Below are 17004 nucleotides of genomic sequence, written 5' to 3'. Positions count from 1 at the left end.
TTAGTGTAGAACTTTAAAAAATACAAGGCGTTACCCGTTGCGCCACAAAGCGCCTACTGAAGTATACTCAGCTGAACATGTTCTACAAAGGAAATTAGCTCTAAGATTTGCCAAGACTAATTATATTGTGCTTTCGGTGGTAGCTTATGACTGATAGTTGGCAGTCTAGTATAAATACGGATCCATTTGAAAAAGTTCTAAAAATCCTTGGTTTTGAGCGAGTTTAATGATGTATGAGCAGGGAAAAGAATGTCCGTTCTAGCACGCATCGCCGCTCTAAGTGGGTGAATCATAAACACATCAACTTCTGCGATGTTCCCACTATCATCTTGTTACTTAAGAGCTGTAATTGAGTTTTCGTTCAGTAAATAGGTAAACTGTTTGTAGAAAAACCTCGTAACTTCGGTTAGAGCTTACAACACACGTATAGTTTCGTCTTACTCCTAGTCTGCAACGTCACTAGAGCTTCAGCCAATAACAGACCGTTATCGATCATGACTAAATCTTGATACTAAATGATTTTTAACCTTTAATCACATAAAAATAACATTTTGTGAGAATATTGGCCGTAAATACTATTTTAATATAATCAGAATAACAATCTGAACCATATTTCTAACTTAGGTAAGTAGCCTATTATCTTTATCTAGTCAGCAGATTGCGTGTAGGATTAAATAGAGCTCATTACAGAAAAATCAGATCAGTCTGTTGTATTGTCAGGTTTGGGTACAGAATAGCTTAAAGTGATCCACCTCGTTTACATTTTACGGCAAAGTTAATGGAAGGGGACACTGGTTCGTTACTTTGTATTTCAGGATGAATACACGTCAGCTAATCTGGTGACGGGCAGAGGACTGGTCACGAACTTAGGGCTCTCGGCTGCATACAAAGCGCAATCTCACCGGAACTATCAGTGGGAACAACTGAGATGCTGCTTGCAGATTTAGGTATCTTTCTTCCCTGTCCAAATGGAAAAGGAAAACGCACTCCATCAGCGAAACTACTAAGAAAATCTGGATGCAGTGAGCCAGCCATCTCAGCTCAATAGTACTAGGTTTACTCGCATGGATGACTGCGTCAACAGTCCGTTGTTTCCCTAGATGCTCCTACTACAGCGTTACACAGGTCGACACAATCTCCTCCCGAATAAGGTTCCGCCCGAGCAAATATTGTTTCTTTCCATTTGATACGCTCAATAAATGTTAGTGTGGTCAGACAAACATGGGATCAACAGCTCTTCTCCACCCACCCTCTCCTCGGCCCCGCTACGACCACCGAGCTCCATGAACAAGATCTTGAACGGGTTTCACTTACGAGCAGTGATAATACTCATAGTACTAGCAATACAAAACTGGTTAAAAGCAGACGTTAACAGCAATAACATTTTATAACTGTATTTCGACTGAACTGTACATAGCAAAGGTAGGTTGGCATAGTTGGAGGCGTGGTTATAGCCGTATGTAATGTCTTGTGAGGTTCTTAGAGATTCCGAAAGCGAAATAGTTAGATAAGATTAGGTATTGCAACTAGAACAAACTTAGTAATCTAATGCTTTTATAGGCCCATTCCCTCAAGAGCAGCAGCGCCTAAGCTCTTCAGGGAAAACTTACTTAAGGCTGTGTTTATATTTTCTGTTTATTAGACTATTAGATGGAGATTTAAATTTACCAGCTGTATAATGGGGAACCAAGGTGATTAGAGCCAATCATTAGAAGAGAGAATGGTCTGAAATAGTTCTGAATCTCTCACCCGAAAATTACTTGGAGCGTTAATGAAAGAACTGACTCCTGAGAGCAACATCTCCTGCTTGCAAACGGGGCCACAACTTAAACTCGCTCAGCATAGAGCAGGGATCGGTGACCATAAGCCGTTATGCACCTCCACACACACTAATGGGAATGAAAGGAAAGACAGCGTAAAATTCTGTTCGGTAAGTGCGACAAGACAGGCTTCAGATCACAGAATTTTGGAACGCTTTTCATTCTCACTTCCGCCATTCCTAGAAATAAAAAAATCCGTCTGTAAGACTCAACATGGATTTTGCAAGCAAAGGTGTTGTGAAATCGGGCTCGCTTTGTTCATCTAAGAGACCCAAAAGGCAGTAGATAGTGGCGCCCATGTTGATACAGTGTTCTTTCACTTCCAGAAAGTGTTACACAGTTCCACATTGCCACCTAGTGAACAAAATACGTGCGTACGAAAGATCAGACCGACTTTCAAGAAAGTTCAACAAAACATCTCATTCTTCTGGAGAGATACTCATATCTAAAAGAAATAGGCCTCAGCGGATGACGTCGGAAGATCCCAGAACTTGTTTGTTGATGCTGTTATGAACAGAAATCGCAACGCCAGATAATTTTTTGCGAAATACAGGAAGAGCTGCAGAGAATTGACGCTTAGTGGAGGGACTGGCAGTTGATTCTCAACATAAACGTTACGTACGTGGTTAAATAGGCAGAAATCCCTATTACGATTAGACTGTATGATTTCCCAACAGTTGCCGCAAATTGTCACGTCACTAAGTATCTACGTACACTCTGAGATCACATTGTGGCCACCCGTCAAAAGCGTGAATAACCACATTTCGCATCGAGGACCACTGAGAGACATGCAGAAAGATCCAATGAGGTTGTGGAAGGTACAGACATGGATATGGAGATATGCCAATGTAGTGCCGCTGATAACTGCTCTAGATTTCTCGATGAGGATCCATGCCATGGCACGTACAGCCCGATCGAGTGAACCCGCAGATTCTCGATCCGCGGAGTTTTCTGGCCGAGGGAGTACGGCAAACTCATTCTGGTAACCTTCGAACTACGCACGTATAGTGCAAACTTTGAGACACCTTGCATTGTACTGCTGGTAGTTGCCATTGTGCCGAGAGACGACTGCGTGTAGGGGTAGACATGGTCCCCAAGAACAGATGCATACTTGCGTTGGTACGTTGTGAGTTTCCAGAATGATAACATCCAGGGAATGATCTGCGGCCTAGACCCTTTTGACGATTGTTCCAGGGAGTTTGCTGTCACCCTTTCCACGCCGTAAATGCCAACGGATCATCAAACGTGATTCATCTGAAAAGGTCCGCTATCGCCACTCACTGGACGTCCAGCTGAGATACAGGCGTGCAAATTCTAGCCTTCGTCGCTGGTGAACAGCAGTCAGCATGTGTGAAAGAACCAGATGCCTGCTGCAGAGGCAGCAACGTTCGCTGAACGGGTGATGGGAGTTGCTATTGGCAGCTCCTCCGTTCCTCTCTGCCGTCATTTGCTCAACAGTTGGACGTCTGTTGGCCCTCACGCCTGTCATCTATGGCACGTGGTACACCGCAGTTGCCTCGGTACCAGTTTTGAATAGGGCAATGCATTGCATATTTTTCGCCGGCGAGACGTGAACAATTTACATACAGACTTATCCATTTCGGAAATGCATCCGCATTGACCTAAAAGCCAATGATGCCATTTCAGACGTCAAATCGCTCCATTTCCGCATTACGACAACTGCTCTGTTCTGCCTCCCCCCCACATGTTGTATATGCTCTCCATCGCCATCTGTGAGTGGTTGTTGAGGTTGACGTCGGAGGCGGTGGTCGCATTGACTGGACGGTGTGGTTACTAGCTCACACTGAGGTTACCAGAAAGCCTTCTTACTCACGCCATTTGTGACTGGAACAGGAAGGAGGCAACGTAGCAGTAGTAGTACACGAAGTACTCGCCGACGCGTACCGGCTTCCAGAGGATGAATAAAATGTTAAATGACGAATAGTACCAAACGACTCCACAATTCTACTGCGAATCTTAGATTTAGTGCAGATTAGTTTGTCAAACTGTGTTAATGATTATGGTTAGTTGACTATTTACCCTTACAAGGGGACCCTCCATACTGTAAATCACGGATTTTGATGCGCTTCAAATATGTTGTAGAGGCACTTACCCTAAGTACCTGGCTATCCGGTTTTTTAGCGACGGGCCTTGGTTTTTGAGAAAATAGATTCTGAAGTTCATTGCGTGCTGTCTATACCCGTAACATTACATATGATCCGAGCAAGTCAGGGTAGCGCAGCGAAAAGGTTCACGGCTACCGTGCTGTAGGTACCGTGTTCGAATACTGCTAGAGTACTTTTTCAAAATCGGCCGTATTTTTCAATTTTTATTTCAAAGAATATAAACAAACAGTGTAAGGTGTGTGAAATTATAAAGATATATTCAGTTATTAATTTTTTCTGTCATACAATATTACAAAATCTTATTTTTCATCACCCACACTGCTTAATGCGCCAGAACAATATTTTGGGTGATCTTATCATAGAAACAACCGAAGCACTAATTTTCGCAGCACCACGCGAATTTTATGAAAGCAACCGTCTTGCAGGCGCACGGTTTCTTCGTGAGCGATACCGGGAAACAGATCTTTCGCATTCAGAAAGATTTCTTTCATCCACTAATTTCGATGCGAACCATGCGTATCTAATCATGCTTTCAAAATTAGGTGCACTGAATTGATGTAGGATTAGCGAATGCAATTTTATCGAATCTTCCCTAGAAACGACCTCTGTCTTTTATCAAGTCGGGAGAATTCTGAATAATCTTCGTGAAGATTTTCACCTGTCGGTAAAAATAGACATTGCAGGGCTGGCAATAAGGAGTGCACTTCGATGGGACCACTTTTAGGGTGCAGGTGCTCGCTTTCCTTTCATCAGTGAGTAGATAATAGTAGAAAGTTTATTCGGATTGCCCTCCCCACGAACTGATAATGTAAAAACATTTTTTGTCCCACGAACGGAAGAATAACAGAACGCAAAACTTCTTCGTACACAAGTTTCGTGAACTTCCCGGATTTCGTGCAGAACACGACTACATTTCTGTATTTCCCAGTTAATTCGTCTACTCGTTTTTGAACGTTAGGACTAAATTTTCCGGATGGTTCTTGCATACATAAAAAAAAAATACGGGAGTAGGACTCGAAGACGGTACCTCTAGCGCGGTAGCCGTGAACCTTTACCGCTGCGCTACGCTGACTTGCTCGGAATATATGTAATGTTATGGATATACAAAGCGCGCAATGAACTTCAAAATCGATTTTATTAAACACCAAGGCCCGTCGCTAAAAAACCGGATAGCCAGGTACTCAGGTAAATGCCTCTACAGCATATCTGAAGAGCATCAAAATCCGTGATTTACAGTATGGAGGGTCTCCTTGTTAGACTAACAATGGGACGGACGTGTCCCACAATTCATCAGTGAACCAGTGGGAATTTTCTGCATGTTACAGCGATGTATTAGTGCCCTACTAGTAAAGGGAAGCCTGGTAAGTCTTTACAATTACAGCTTGCACCTGTAGGTTGCAATAATTTGTTTCATTGTTAACTCTCTGCTCCGTACTGTTGCATCGAAATAGTTGGAGCCTGTATGTAGGCAACCAAATGAACACACTTGTGCTGCTCGCTGTTGTCGCGCCTACTCGGACAATTTTCTTATCAATGCATTGCACTTGTCACAAACTCTGTCCATATTGAATACCTGCAATGTGAGTTACAGACTCGGAGAGATAGTATGTCCACTGACGCGCGTGTTTTCCTTATGTCATTTACTTTTTTCCTGAAACCATATGAATACCCCTGCACGTCCCACCTTTCCCCGCTTTGGAAAACGAAACGGCGGGAACTTTTTCATGTTTTACCTTCTGACTATGGCATTAAATGAAATCGTCTTGTCTTCCACGGTAAAAAAATGGCAGTCAAAGGCTGTCGCTTTAGTGAAGTTTATCGGAGCTGGTTGCAGCTTCCTATTTGAGAATCTGACAGTAGTCCTTGGAAGTGGCAATGAGCAGCTCTCGGTGGGGCCAGAGGTTTGGTAATACTATCTCTTTTTGTACCGGCGCCGGTCAACATCTTGACGGAGGCTCGCCGGCGCCTCTCACGGGTCGCCGGCAGCGCGTCACGCTGCCCTTGGGGGCGTGTCTGCCGTCTGGCCCACTGGACCTGGCCGCGGGCACTCGGTCGGTCAGTCAGCCTCCTGTCTTCTCGGGGAGCGGTTTGTGTTGCTGGCTGGTTGCACACTCCTGCAGCTGTGCGGCTCTGCAGGTACGCCTCAAACATGTTAACGCTTACCACGTTCATTAATACGAGCAGCGCCACAATTGTTTCTGTAAGAATCACTGTAGCTCTAAATGCGCTGACGAGCCGAAATGTTATGGCCACTGCCCTCCGTGAATTTGAGCGCAGCCTGCCAAAGTTGCGGCAAGGGCTATCGGGACACTGCCTCCAGCTCCTTAAGTTTGACGTGCCCTCGACTTCCGAAAGAAACGAAAAAAATTAAAAATGACAAACTGGAAAAACTAGTAATGGTTAAAAGTCGAATGAAATATTTCCCTTTGTTGAAACAATCGTTGTTGGTTTTGGATATCATTGTGACGTAAAGAAACGCGAATCATTGTGATTATTGTAGTCAGTTTTTTAACATCTTATTGTACTAGCGGAACTTAAAGTAGTTTTCTTGTTTCAATAACTGTAAAATTTTACCATGAGTGAGAAGTGTGGGCTTTGCCGTAGGTTCGTGAGTAGTAGATTGCGGTGCGAGACTTGTTCGAAGTATTTTCACTGGGGGGAATGCAGTGGGGAAGCAAGTGGGCATTCTGGTGAGATCATCTCCTGGAACTGCAGGTTATGTAGCAAGAGTAAGTTGATAGAGGAGCAGGAGCGTAAGGTCTGTCCCCTTCAGGTGCAGTTGAAAAACGCACAGGAGCAGCTAGATACGACGAGGAGGGAGAAGGGGGTTGGGGAATGGGAGCTGGCTGTTGGCAAGAGATCTGCTAGGAGATTTTCAGATTGTTTCACTATTGGTGTTTGCAATAGATATGACAGTCAGTCTAGTGGAGAGGAATCTCTAGTAGCTGTAGGTGTAGGAAGTATGCAGCAGACCTCAATTACGGTGGCTAGGACAGTTGCAAAGTGTAAGAGAAAGGAGGTTCTGCTATTAGGTAGTTCTCATGGTAGAGGTGTAGGCCAGCAGTTGCAGGAAGTGTTGGGGAGTGAGTACCAGGTCACCAGCATTGTGAAGCGTAATGCAGGATTGGCTGAGGTGACTGTTAACATAGGGGGGCTATGTAGGGATTTTACTAAAGAGGATCAGATAGTGATTGTGGGTGGGGCTGGTAATAGTATTGGTAGGGATGGGGAGTATGGCATAGATGGTGACCTGGAAAAGATAGCCACTCAGACTGGCAACACGAATGTGCATTTTGTGGAACTGTTTCAGCGTCACGATCGGCCACATCTTAATACAGCCGTCAAGCGTAATAACATGAGACTTGGGGGTGCGCTGGTGACAGAAGGCATGAGTCACATTTCAGTGGTGTCGGTGGAGTCTGTCAGCAGGACGGGTTTCACTAGACATGGCCTGCACCTCAACAGGTATGGAAAGGGGAGGATGGCAAAGCTTATAGGTGACAGCATTAGTGGGGGTGGTGGGATCACTCATGGGAAAATTCCTGTACTAGTGGGTGTTAGAGCTGCACCTTTTTTAGACTGAAGTCAGCTGATAGGTATTCCTGCTTAGGGGAAGTCTAACAAAGAAACCACTTTCGACAAAGCTTAGGTATCCGAGTAATGGGGGAATTAGTATATTTCATCAAAATATACAAGGTATTAGAGATAAAGTTAGTGAACTGCTTATAGATGTTGACTCTGAAATTATTGGTATATCTGAACACTTCTTAAATAAGGAGATAATTCAGAGGCTTCAGGTTGGCTGGCAGCTTTTCTAGGAGCTCTTTGCGGTGTGGGGGAATAGCCATGAATGTGAAAAACGGCATCGCATTTGAGTCTATTGATGTTTCAAAGTACTGCACTGAAAAGATGTTTGAATGTTGTGCAGGTGTGGTTAAATTTAGTGGAGTTAAACTTCTGTTATTTACAGATCCCCAGACTCAGATTTCACAACATTTTTGCTAAAGCTAGAGGAGGTTCTTGGTTCACTTTATAGGAAATACAAAGAGTTAGTTATACGTGGTAACTTCAATATTAATTGTTTAAGTGATTGTGCAAGGAAAAGGATGCTGGTAGACCTCCTTAATTCATATAATCTTATGCAAACCGTATTCTTTCCAGCGAAACTGCAAGGGAACAGTAGAACAACCATAGAAAACATTTTTGTTCATTCCTCATTACTGGAAGGGCATTCTGTTAGCAAAAAGTGAATGGCCTTTCAGATCATGATACACAAGTTTTAACTCTAAAAGATTTTTGTGCTGCAACACATGTAAAATATAGTTACCAACGTTTTAGGAAAGCTGATCCAGTTGTTGTAGAGACATTTGTAAACCTTATCAAGGAACAAGAGTGGCAAGATGTTCATAGCGCTGATACAGTAGACGATAAATATAATGCTTTCCTAAAGACTTTTCTCGTGCTCTTCGAAAGTTGCTTTCCGTTAGAACGTTCAAAACAGGGTACTAGCACAAACAGGCAGCCTGGGTGGCTGGCTAGAAGGATAAGAATATCCTGTAGAACAAAGTGGCAATTATATCAAAACGTTAGAAACCGTCACAATCCAAATGCAGCAGCCCATTACAAACAGTATTGTAAGGTGCTTAAAAAAGTTATTAGGAAGGCAAAAAGTATGTGGTATGCAGATAGAATAGCTAAGTCTCAGGATAAAATTAAAACCATATGGTCAGTCGTAAAGGAAGTGGCTGGTCTGCAGAGACAGGTTGAGGATATAGAATCAGTGCGTAGTGGGAATGTCCGTGTTACTGATAAGTCGCATATATGTACAGTATTTAATAATCACTTTCTGAAATAACAGGTGAACTAAATAGAAACCTAGTCCCAACAGGGAATCATATAGCGCTCGTAGAAAAAAGTGTTCAGAGGCTATTGCCTGAAATGCTCCTCCACTATACTGACAAGAGGGAGATGGAGTTAATAATTAAATCACTAAAGACAAAGAACTCTCCTGGATATGACGGGGTATCTAGCAGAATACTGAAGTATTGTTCTATGTATGTTAGCCCAGTACTTAGCCATATCTGTAACTTTTCCTTTAGGAGTGGTCGGTTTCCTGACCGATTAAAGTACTCGATAGTGAAGCCACTTTATAAAAAGGGAGACAGGGATAATGTTGACAATTATAGACCTATTTCTATGCCATCGGTGTTTGCTAAAGTTATTGAGAAGGTTGTATATACAAGGTTACTGGAGCATTTAAATTCACATAATTTGCTATCAAATGTACAGTTTCGTTTTAGAAATAGTTTAATAACTGAAAACGCTATATTCTCTTTTCGCTGTGAGGTTCTGGACGGATTAAATAAAAGGTTGCGAACGCTAGGTGTTTTCTTTGATTTAACGAAGGCTTTTGACTGTGTTGACCACAAAATATTACTGCAGAAGTTGGACCATTATGGAGTAAGGAGAGTAGCTTAAAATTGGTTCGCCTCTTACTTTAAGAACAGAAAACAGAAGGTAATTCTCCGCAATATTGAGAGTGGTAGTGAAGTTCAGTCCCAATGGGGCACTGTTAAGTGGGGCGTTCCCCAAGGGTCGATGCTGGGGCCACTGCTGTTTCTTATTTATATAAATGATATGCCTTCTAGTATTACAGGTGATTCAAAAATATTTCTGTTTGCTGATGACACCAGCTTGGTAGTGAAGGATCTTGTGTGTAATATTGAAACATTATCAAATGATGTACACTCCTGGAAATGGAAAAAAGAACACATTGACACCGGTGTGTCAGACCCACCATACTTGCTCCGGACACTGCGAGAGGGCTGTACAAGCAATGATCACACGCACGGCACAGCGGACACACCAGGAACCGCGGTGTTGGCCGTCGAATGGCGCTAGCTGCGCAGCATTTGTGCACCGCCGCCGTCAGTGTCAGCCAGTTTGCCGTGGCATACGGAGCTCCATCGCAGTCTTTAACACTGGTAGCATGCCGCGACAGCGTGGACGTGAACCGTATGTGCAGTTGACGGACTTTGAGCGAGGGCGTATAGTGGGCATGCGGGAGGCCGGGTGGACGTACCGCCGAATTGCTCAACACGTGGGGCGTGAGGTCTCCACAGTACATCGATGTTGTCGCCAGTGGTCGGCAGAAGGTGCACGTGCCCGTCGACCTGGGACCGGACCGCAGCGACGCACGGATGCACGCCAAGACCGTAGGATCCTACGCAGTGCCGTAGGGGACCGCACCGCCACTTCCCAGCAAATTAGGGACACTGTTGCTCCTAGGGTATCGGCGAGGACCATTCGCAACCGTCTCCATGAAGCTGGGCTACGGTCCCGTACACCGTTAGGCCGTCTTCCGCTCACGCCCCAACATCGTGCAGCCCGCCTCCAGTGGTGTCGCGACAGGCGTGAATGGAGGGACGAATGGAGACGTGTCGTCTTCAGCGATGAGAGTCGCTTCTGCCTTGGTGCCAATGATGGTCGTATGCGTGTTTGGCGCCGTGCAGGTGAGCGCCACAATCAGGACTGCATACGACCGAGGCACACAGGGCCAACACCCGGCATCATGGTGTGGGGAGCGATCTCCTACACTGGCCGTACACCACTGGTGATCGTCGAGGGGACACTGAATAGTGCACGGTACATCCAAACCGTCATCGAACCCATCGTTCTACCATTCCTAGACCGGCAAGGGAACTTGCTGTTCCAACAGGACAATGCACGTCCGCATGTATCCCGTGCCACCCAACGTGCTCTAGAAGGTGTAAGTCAACTACCCTGGCCAGCAAGATCTCCGGATCTGTTCCCCCTTGAGCATGTTTGGGACTGGATGAAGCGTCGTCTCACGCGGTCTGCACGTCCAGCACGAACGCTGGTCCAACTGAGGCGCCAGGTGGAAATGGCATGGCAAGCCGTTCCACAGGACTACATCCAGCATCTCTACGATCGTCTCCATGGGAGAATAGCAGCCTGCATTGCTGCGAAAGGTGGATATACACTGTACTAGTGCCGACATTGTGCATGCTCTGTTGCCTGTGTCTAATGGCCTGTGGTTCTGTCAGTGTGATCATGTGATGTATCTGACCCCAGGAATGTGTCAATAAAGTCTCCCCTTCCTGGGACAATGAATTCACGGTGTTCTTATTTCAATTTCCAGGAGTGTAGTTCATGAAATAAGTTCGTGGCTTGTGGAAAATCATTTGATGCTAAATCACAGTAAGATTCAGTTTTTACAGTTTCTAACTCACAATTCAACAAGAACTGATATTTTGATCAGACAGAATGGGCATATTATAAGCGAGACGGAACAGTTCAAGTTCCTAGGCGTTCGGATAGATAGTAAACTGTTGAGGAAAGCCCGTGTTTAGAATCTTGTTCGGAAACTAAATGCTGCTTTATTTACCATCAGTACAGTATCTGAAATAAGTGACAGTTCAACACGAAAAGTAGTCTACTTCGCATATTTTCATACGCTTATGTCATATGGTATTATTTTTCGGGGTAATTCTTCTGATTCAAAAAGGATATTTTTGGCTCAAAAACGGGCTGTTTAAGCAGTATGTGGTGTAAGTTCGAGAACCTCTTGTCGACCCTTATTCAATAGTCTGGGAATTCTTACATTGCCCTCACAGTATATATTTTCTTTAATGTCATTTGTTGTTAGCAATATTAGCTTATTCCCAAGAGTTAGCAGCTTTCACTCAGTTAATACTAGGCAGAAATCAAATCTGCTTGTGGAATGCACTTCCTTGACTCTTGTGCAGAAAGGAGTGCACTATTCTGCTGCATCCATTTTCAATAAGCTACCACAAGAACTCAAAAATCTTAGCAGTAGTCCAAACGCTTTTAAGTCTAAACTGAAAAGTTTCCTCACGGCTAACTACTTCTATTCTGTCGAGGAGCTCCTGGAAGAGCTGAAAAATTAAGCAAATTCCAGTGTTACATTGTTGATTTTCTTTAATTAAACTTGCGAATTTTCGCCTGAATATGTTTCTTGTATTTCATTTTATCTGTTTCTACTATCGTGTTATAATTTCATGTATTGACTCGTTCCATGACCATGGAGGCTTCGCCATAATTTGGTCCCACGGAACTAAATAAATTAAATAAATAAATAAACAACGTTAGCCAGCAGACGCCTCTGTTCAGCTCGTATATGTACTAGCGAAAAAAAGTTAATGTAACATGAAATTGTAGCTTCCAGTGCAACATTTTACTAGGTCCCGTCAAAAATCTGTGAAGCATAGTGCGCGTGAAAGTGGGGTAATCCGATCAAGCATACAGCGAATTTTGAAGGCTGTAAAGCGGAAAGTGTACACTCCAGGATAGCTGCATGCTGCGAACGAGGGTAACTCAGATCGAAGGATGGAGTAATGTGAGTGGTGTGAAGGCATGCTTCGCGAGGATGAACGGTCTGCAAGAATGGTTATCTGATCTGATGAGGCTCAGTTCAAACTGAACGGTACTGTAAACTTCCACAGCTGCGTGAACTGGGCTCCTGAAAATCCTCACATTCACGCGGACAGCCGGTAGATAGAAGTGTATGTGTATCTACCGGCTGTTAATGTCTGTCCTTGCGCGGTCTGGTTGCCCCATTCTTACTTGAAGGTCGCAGAAATGTTACAGTGCAGTTGAGTATGAAATGGCTTAAATGTACTGATAACGTTCAATGATGCTATTCTTTGCACACAATACTGAAAGCACCGATTTTTAGCGAGCAAAAAAGTGTATATCAGACCGAAATCATACGCACTTTTTAGACTTTAATCGAAACAGTTACTTCCGTCAGCCTCTGCTCAGTGTCTCTTCGTAACTATAAGGATTAATATTTGTCAGATCATGGGATACAAAACTGCGTGAGAGGTCATGTACAAATGATACTCTGCGCTTCAAATGACTTACCAACGAAATGAAAAGTCATTTACAAAACTTGCGAAGTGCGAGTGGGACTTACGCTCTGAAGGTTCCACACAAACTTAATTATTCCTATAGATAGTTCATATACGCCGGGAATCGAGAATCGCCGGCCGAAGTAGCCGTGCGGTTCTAGGCGCTACAGTCTGGAGCCGAGCGACCGCTACGTCGCAGGTACGAATCCTGCCTCGGGCTTGGATGTGTGTGATGACCTCAGAAGTTAAGTCGCATAGTTTTAAAAAAAATCGATAATCTCGACTATTTTTGCATGCTATCTATATCGATACTGGCAAGATATCGGTCCCGGGAATTCAGACTCTCGTATACGCTGCTGGTTCCGTAGTGAAATTTCATTACAGTTTAACAATAGTCGCATTTTGCCAAAGTTCATGATTCTAGGCTAACAGGAAGCACCCTATAGGTTTTGATGAATGAGTTTGCGAATATCAAAATACATGATATGAATAATCGTATCTTTTGATAGCGGTGACTTAGCTTACATTGAGTACAGAGGAAAGCTACCGTAGACCCTACTGCCTGACAAAGATATCAACTTGATAGCTGTACCCGTTCCTGAGTAAATGCTGTCTTAGGAGACAGCCAGACAATAAAGTGATAGTACAGTCGTTTCGTTTTTACCGGTTGAGTTACGGAACCCTTAAAGTGAGGATTATAAGGTCGAGCTCCAGCGCATTGTATCATTTCATCACCAAAGTTCACAGCGAGAAGAATCAAAATAACAGTAGTTCGGACTCCGGCTACCTCTAACAACAGAAGACCAGCAGGCCTTGAGGATTGCAGATACCATCTGCACTCACACAAAGATTAAAGCTTATCCACGTTATGAAATTATACTCGTACGTAAGCAGAACGTAATTTCATATAACACTACATTCCTATAGTACCCAAAGTATTAGAGACACGATTTAAAGGGCACTTAATTTTCTGACAAAAATGCAACGTAACGTTTGTAATTCGTCTGTAATTAGAAATTATTTTAAAAAGGTATTATTTCTAATGTGTTTGGAAAACGTGTCGTTCCAGACACCTAGGTGACACACTTGACTTACCAAACAATATCCATCCGATCGAGTATACAGATCACTTGACAAGGGCACTTCGTAGGAGAATGCATTATTATGCTCCAATTTTCCTGCAATTCAAATTTATAAAATTAGAGATTCTCCAACACACTGACTTTCCTCGATGAAATATGGATGACTGGCTGGTTTGCTGAATCAGATTACTCTAAATACAAGTACAGTGTAAAAATCTGCACATTCGTTAAATACATATGCCTGTGAGATTTTGTCACGTGTCCACAGGAAGGTGCAACGGATTTGACGCATATGTTCAGGGTGCCACTTACTGGCGGAACTCAGGTGCTTGTCAAAGGCGTAAATGCTAAAACTTCACAAAGGGCTATCAGTGTTCGTACGTGAAGCGTGTGCTGGCAACTCCTGCCACGAGCGGTGACAGGTTTGTGAGATGGCGGAAGAGCTGATTTGTGTTGTGCATAAAAACATTTTAGTTTCAAACGCGGGCGGAACATATATTGCAGTTTTCACAACATCCTTCAGCATTGTACGTGTAGCTAGAGCGATGGAACTTACGTTCGTAGAGAAACACGGATGCATGAAAACACTTAAGTGATTTAACACAAACGACATCATTTTCTTGGAGATGTGACCTGTCTATTGATCAAAACAAGATTTTATTTTTATCGTACACAGGTTTAAGTATTCAAGAAGCGCCGTCTATTACAAACCACTAATGACACTTCGTAAATAAAAGGAAGAGAAACGTCTATGACAAAAACAGATACAAAGACGGATCACATCTCCAAAAAATTTTAAAATACAAACGACGGAGAAATACCAGAAAACAGAAATACCATGAGGTTATTGAAACAATCACATCACAATAGGGCTTGTACTCTATTGCTGCACTTCTCATGAAATGCATAAATAAATCCTGCTTTTATCATCTTCTGCGGCACACGTATTCGGATAACAAACTGTCACAAAGTTTTTTTACACTGTCTGGTGCCATGAAGAGATCTCCTTATGGCCGACCAGGTGCCTTCTATACTACTAGTGTGTGTGTGTGTGTGTGTGTGTGTGTGTGTGTGTGTGTGTGTGTGTGTGTGTGTGTGTGTGTCGCAAATGAGTCATTCCTCAATGGAAGTACTTCTTGCTAATACTCACCAGAACCTTCTTCGTACGTCCGGGAACTACTCTGGAAAAACACTTGTGTGCTTTGGATCCCTGCGAAAACCACTGCCCTGCTTTCTGTTCCGTCTGCCGTATTTTCTTCTTTAGGACATAGGCTCGTGGATCTCAACAATGACACCGTCGTCAAAAAGTTTCTTACTTTCGTTGAAGTACATTTCAATACGTACTTTAGTGCAGAGGCTTCTCCAGTTCACTGCCGTGTTCTTGGATAACTGTAGTTCATCGGTAATAAAGTTCTGCACCTTTCGACCCAGAGACAAGCTAATTGTAGAAATTTTGTGATACTCAACTTGATTCCCTCAAGACGCGAATTTTTTCTTACGCTGCAACTAACACTCTGGTCAGGCTTTTTACAGCCCCACTTTATCTATTCGGTCACTTTCTGCGACTGGCTATAAAACCATGTATGGTTTTCTTATAAGGTGATTACACACACTCAGGTCGGAAAATTAAAAGGTAATAGGAGAGACCAGGTACGGCAGTCACACTTATTATTTCAATTTTTTTACGTGGTCATTAATATAAATATTCGCACTTTTATTTAACGAACTTGTAGACTATATTTTTAAAAATGTTCATTAAAAGTACTTCATAATTGTGATAAAATTAGCTTTGCCTTTTTTATTATGAGATGTTTGAGACTACAGTCCCCTGGACTGGGATGGTTCACAGGGACCGGGGTAGCTAGTCACGTGTTAATATAAAGTGAAAAATACAGGTGTTTGAGGAAACAAAACGTCCTTCCTGTATTCGAATTACGTAGTAAGACTCATATTTTAATTCTGTTCTTTAGTTTCAAATAACGTCGGATTTCTAATCCCATTGACAACGACCGTAACTGTATTTTAATGATTTTAAGTATAGTTTCAAACATTCCTGCAAATTATAGTGCCTACTTGAGGCATAAGGAATAGTTTGTACAGGTTTATTTAATCATAACAAGTCCCAAAGTGTAGAATTACTTAAATTGCCCATATTTGGCTACGCTTAGGATTGCTGTCGACATGTTAGCTTTTCAGTTAATGTGAGTTAGCAACTGGTGGTAACACACCTCAAGAATAGTGAAGGTCCTAGCTGTTGAATTTTAGCAGGCACCTAGCAGCAGGAGCGTAAGCGAGTGAAGACCGCCATCTCGAGTACAACTTCGGTTAGTTCATAGACTGTGCTAGAGAATTTGACATAATTTCACAACCGTATCGTAGTCATGGAATAGTGCTGCTACTGTGCAGGTCATTGATCCCAATGATCAGCTCACAATGAGAGTTGAAACGGTGGAGTATTTAAAGGGAGCTAGCGTGAGGCTACGATGCAAGGCTTGGCTCGCAATGACTCATGTGGTGGTGTTCTCCTATATTCACAGAAAAGGCTGTTACCTGCTGTTAGTTCCTCGCCATCTGCTTTTGTGTAAGAGATAGTTCCTTGTAGCAAGCCTTAAGAGCTAACAAATATGCTCCTCAGGCTTCCTTTGGTTTTCTGTCGCAGTCTCCCTGCTGAAAGCGTATTCTCGCTCGGTAAACGGTGTCGTAATGTGTCCAGGGCCTGACCCACTTGCTGCGTAACGGCTCGCTTCCTGCTTCCGCATCTCACGTGACTTGATTTCGCCTGTGGCGATGATAATAAGTTTCGATAATTTTTTAATTTCCTACCCCTGTCCTAACAATATTCGGCGCAGAAAATGATTCCATATTTGTTTTAATTTCGTTTGAAACCGAGCGTTCTGTGGATATTTTTGTTCCAGCCTGTAATTAGTGTGTTAACTGTAATATTTAAATGCAGTGACTGTATATTGCTTTTATTCTACTTTGTTAGCAGCCTTTTTCTGTATTTCATCATATTTAAGGGAGAACTCAATGTTCAACAGAATTGGCATTCCGCTTTATTATTTCTTATTACGGAATCAGTACA

The 17004-nt window shown here is 43.1% G+C and overlaps 1 protein-coding gene across 2 annotated transcripts in view; it reads left to right on the top strand.

The window, feature by feature from the left end:
- Positions 1–17004, top strand: part of LOC126161848 (MFS-type transporter SLC18B1-like) — a 108305-nt gene that overhangs the window by 47961 nt on the left and 43340 nt on the right. Inside the window, exon 1 of one of the 2 annotated variants that reach the window (XM_049917953.1) lies at positions 5976–6082. The exons of the other annotated variant lie outside the window; for it this stretch is intronic. The gene's annotated coding sequence lies outside the window, so the exon portion shown is untranslated. Of the gene's footprint in view, positions 1–5975; positions 6083–17004 lie in introns of those variants that run through there. 2 annotated transcript variants of the gene reach the window in all.

This window comes from Schistocerca cancellata, chromosome 2 (genome assembly GCF_023864275.1).
Source record: "Schistocerca cancellata isolate TAMUIC-IGC-003103 chromosome 2, iqSchCanc2.1, whole genome shotgun sequence".
Taxonomy (NCBI): Eukaryota; Metazoa; Arthropoda; class Insecta; order Orthoptera; family Acrididae; genus Schistocerca; species Schistocerca cancellata.
The sequence above is the reverse complement of the archived record's forward strand: the minus strand, read 5'-3'. Positions and strand labels throughout refer to the sequence as shown.